Consider the following 5,000-nt stretch of genomic DNA (forward strand, 5'->3'; position numbering starts at 1 on the left):
CTGGCCGGGCCATGCAGGAAAATTCATCGAGGGGACACGCTGAAGAAACAGCGCTGGTTTAGACACGGTGGGCGCAGTGTTGGAATCGGCAGCGCCGATGAAACCGGCAAAGTCGGCAGAATTGGCAGCGGGTGCTGGCGATGGGTCTGGACGGGCTGGATAGTCCAAGGCTCGACGAGAAAGACCGCAGGTTGAGACACTGGGGCAGTGGCAGCCCGCGGGACAGTGTTGGCAGATTCGGCAGCGCAGATTTGTGCGGCTGCAGGTTCGTCGGGGAAAATCGGCAGCGCAGATTTTTCGACGAACATGGGCTGGACGATGGACTGTCCAGGCCAGGCAGGAAAATTTGTCGAGGGGACACGCTGACGAAACAGCGCTGGTTCAGGCACGGGGGGCAGTGTTGGAATCGGCAGCGCCGACGAAATCGGCAAAGTCGGCAGAATCGGCAGCGCAGATTTTTCGACGAACATGGGCTGGACGCTGGACTGGCCGGGCCATGCAGGAAAATTCATCGAGGGGACACGCTGACGAAACAGCGCTGGTTCAGGCACGGCGGGCAGTGTTGGAATCGGCAGCGCCGACGAAATCGGCAAAGTCGGCAGAATCGGCAGCGGGTGCTGGCGATGGGTCTGGACGGGCTGGATAGTCCAAGGCTCGACGAGAAAGACTGCTGGTTTAGACACTGGGGCAGTGGCAGCCCGCGGGACAGTGTCGGCAGATTCGGCAGCGCAGATTTGTGCGGCTGCAGGTTCGTCGGGGAAAATCGGCAGCGCAGATTTTGCGACGAACATGGGCTGGACGATGGACTGTCCAGGCCAGGCAGGAAAATTTGTCGAGGGGACACGCTGACGAAACAGCGCTGGTTCAGGCACGGCGGGCAGTGGTGGAATCGGCAGCGCCGACGAAATCGGCAAAGTCGGCAGAATCGGCAGCGCAGATTTTTCGACGAACACGGGCTGGACGGTGGACTGTCCAGGCCAGGCAGGAAAATTCGTCGAGGGGACACGCTGAGGAAACAGCGCTGGTTCAGACACGGTGGGCGCAGTGTTGGAATCGGCAGCGCCGAGAAAATCGGCAAAGTCGGCAGAATCGGCAGCAGGTGCTGGCGATGAGTCAGGACGGACTGGATAGTCCAAGGCTCGATGAGAAAGACCGCTGGTTTAGACACTGGGGCAGTGGCAGCCCGCGGGGCAGTGTCGGCAGACTCGGCAGCAGTGTCTGCCGATTCGGCAGCGTTGGCTTGTTGGCGCGGGGGGCCGATGCGAGTGGGGACTTGGGCAGCGGGCAGTGAAAGCAAGAGTTTCCCCGATGCTGCCGGGAAAAACGCTCCCCGGGATGGCCGGGTGAGATGACCCGGCGGCCCGCGACGGGTCATTCAATTCCATGCCCCGTCAACATAACTCCCGATGTACTGTTTGCTTTTTCGGAAGAAGAGATCCATCCCCCCATCCTCGGCCAGCCAAAAACGCTCCAATTAATGGCCGGGTGAGATGACCCGGCGGCCCGCGACGCGTCATTCAAATCACTGCCCTATCGGCTACAACTGCTGATGGGTGGGATTAGAGGCCTGCCATGGTGGTGAGGGGCGGCGAGGACCGTGAAAGCTAGAGTTTTTCAGAGGCTGCCGGGAAAAAGGCCCCTCGGGTGGCGGGGTGCGAGGACCAGGCGCGTCATTCAATTCTCTTCCCTATCAACTTGGCTCCCGTTGGCGGGATTGGAGGCCTACTGTTTGTTACAGGGCTAAAATCGTCAGGGGAAGAGCTGACGAAACAATGCTGGTTTGGATGCAGGGGGTAGTGTTGGAATCGGCAGCGCGGACAAAATCGGCAAAGTCGACAAAAAAGACTGTTGGTCTGGACATCGGGGCAGCGGCAGCCATGCCGACAGGGGGGGAAATCGGCAGCGCAGATTTGTGCAGCTGCAGGTTCGTCGGGGAAATCGGCAGCGCAGATTTTTCGATGAACATGGGCTGGAAGATGGACTGTCCAGGCCAGGCAGGGAAATTCGTCAAGGGGACACGCTGACGAAAGTAGGCTCGTCGGTGAAAATCGGCAGCGCAGATTTTTCGACGAACAGGGGCTGGATGCTGGACCGGCCGGGCCAGGCAGGAAAATTCGTCAGGGGGGCACGCTGACGAAAAGAGGGGCTGCCGCGTGGAAAATCGGCAGCGCAGATTTTTCGACGAACATTCGTCAGGGGGGCACGCTGACGAAAAGAGGGGCTGCCGCGTGGAAAATCGGCAGCGCAGATTTTTCGACGAACAGGGGCTGGATGCTGGACCGGCCGGGCCAGGCAGGAAAATTCGTCAGGGGGGCACGCTGACGAAAAGAGGGGCTGCCGCGTGGAAAATCGGCAGCGCAGATTTTTCGACGAACATTCGTCAGGGGGGCACGCTGAGGAAAACAGGGGCTGCCGCGTGGAAAATCGGCAGCGCAGATTTTTCGACGAACATTCGTCAGGGGGGCACGCTGAGGAAAACAGGGGCTGCCGCGTGGAAAATCGGCAGCGCAGATTTTTCGACGAACAGGGGCTGGATGCTGGACCGGCCGGGCCAGGCAGGAAAATTCGTCAGGGGGGCACGCTGACGAAAAGAGGGGCTGCCGCGTGGAAAATCGGCAGCGCAGATTTTTCGACGAACAGGGGCTGGATGCTGGACCGGCCGGGCCAGGCAGGAAAATTCGTCAGGGGGGCACGCTGACGAAAAGAGGGGCTGCCGCGTGGAAAATCGGCAGCGCAGATTTTTCGACGAACAGGGGCTGGACTGGCCGGGCCAGGCAGGAAAATTCGTCAGGGGGGCACGCTGACGAAAACAGGGGCTGCCGCGTGGAAAATCGGCAGCGCAGATTTTTCGACGAACAGGGGCTGGACTGGCCGGGCCAGGCAGGAAAATTCGTCAGGGGGGCACGCTGACGAAAGTAGGCTCGTCGTGGAAAATCAGCAGCGCAGATTTTTCGACGAACAGGGGCTGGACGCTGGACTGGGCCAGGCAGGAAAATTCGTCAGGGGGGCACGCTGACGAAAACAGGGGCTGCCGCGTGGAATGGCAGCCTACACGCAGATGCGAATTCGGCAGCGCACGATGGCTTGAGCAGGTCATGGGTTCGACTTGGCGCGATCTGAAACCTGGACGAGGGACTGTCGACGCTGGACGAGCCAGCGCGGTGGCCTGTCGTGCCCCGTTCAGGGGGGGCCTGCCGCGGAGACAGCCCTCGCGGGCTCGACAGCGCAGGCCAGCGTCCCCGACGTCGCTGGCCGCGGCAGGCGAGCTGCCGGGGTTCCCGCATTCCTACAAGAAAACGTCGTGCTTTCCACATGAAACCAATCCAGTAAAATCAGCCATATTTTTATGAGGCTGCCCACTGAATTTGGGGTCATTCCGGGCCGGTTCCTAGTTTTGCGGATTTACTCGATTTCTAATGGTAGGAAAATTAAAACAAATACTTCCCGACCTCGAAAAATTCTGGGAAAATTAATGAAGGTGGATTGGATTTTTGCCAACCTCTCTGCAAAATTTCAGCTCAAAATACCAAGAAATGAATTTTTTAGAGGGGGGGTGACAGCTGGGACCTAGTAGTGTCTCCCCCTGCCAGAGCTGCAATGACACTTATTGCTCTTTAGGGAGCCACCAGGCCGGCGCCCCTCAAAGACCACACGCGCGCGCGCGCCCGCCCGCGCTGGGCGCTGGGGCGCTGGGGCCTGAGGGCCTGGGGCCCTTGGGGGCCCTTGGGCGCTTGGGCGCGCGCGCGCGGCCCCCGCAGCCATGCCGCGCCGCGCGACGCGCGGACAGCCCCTGCTGGCTTGCTCTCTCGCCCGCGGGGGGGCTGCCTTCGGGCCCTGGCCCCCCGCGTTCTGGCCTGCCCCCTGCGGGGGAGAGGCTAGGCGCTGCAGGGGCCAGCCCGACGTCGCTGGCCGCGGCAGGCGACAGCCCCTGCTGGCTTGCTCTCTCGCCCGCGGGGGGGCTGCCTTCGGGCCCTGGCCCCCCGCGTTCTGGCCTGCCCCCTGCGGGGGAGAGGCTAGGCGCTGCAGGGGCCAGCCCGACGTCGCTGGCCGCGGCAGGCGACAGCCCCTGCTGGCTTGCTCTCTCGCCCGCGGGGGGGCTGCCTTCGGGCCCTGGCCCCCCGCGTTCTGGCCTGCCCCCCGCGTGGGAGAGGCTAGGCGCTGCAGGGGCCAGCCCGACGTCGCTGGCCGCGGCAGGCGACAGCCCCTGCTGGCTTGCTCTCTCGCCCGCGGGGGGGCTGCCTTCGGGCCCTGGCCCCCCGCGTTCTGGCCTGCCCCCCGCGTGGGAGAGGCTAGGCGCTGCTTGGGCCAGCCCGACGTCGCTGGCCGCGGCAGGCGAGCCGCCGGGGTTCCCGCATTCCTACAACAAAACGTCGTGCTTTCCACATGAAATCAATCCAGTAAAATCAGCCATATTTTTATGAGGCTGCCCACTGAATTTGGGGTCATTCCGGGCCGGTTCCTATTTTTTCCGATTTCCTCGATTTTTAATGGTAGGAAAATAAAAAAAAATACTTCCCGACCTCGAAAAATTCTGGAAAAATTAATAAAGTTGGATTGGATTTTTGCCAACCTCTGTGCAAAATTTCAGCTCAAAATACCAAGAAATGAATTTTTTAGAGGGGGGGTGACAGCTGGGACCTAGTAGTGTCTCCCCCTGCCAGAGCTTCAATGACACTTATTGCTCTTTAGGGGGGTGCCCCCTGACTGGCCATGGGGCGCGCTGGCCTGGCGCCCATAGGCCTGCCGCGGGGGATATGTGGGCTGTTGCTAAACTCGGACTAAGGTGGGGGGCCTCATGGCCCGAAGTATTGCCGGCATCGATGACCCGTTTTCCGGCCGGCGACGACCCGATTCCGGCCACCGTCTTCGGGACCCGCTCCAAGCCGTCGGGCGCGTTGGGGCTGCTTATCCGCGGCGTGGGCGTGGCATTCATTTGCCGTGCTTGTGCCAAGGTGCTGGCAGCTGCTGCGCGGCTGTCTGCTTGCCGCGACGTCACGGCG

This window comes from Populus nigra, chromosome 2 (assembly GCF_951802175.1).
Source record: "Populus nigra chromosome 2, ddPopNigr1.1, whole genome shotgun sequence".
NCBI classification, from domain to species: domain Eukaryota; kingdom Viridiplantae; phylum Streptophyta; class Magnoliopsida; order Malpighiales; family Salicaceae; genus Populus; species Populus nigra.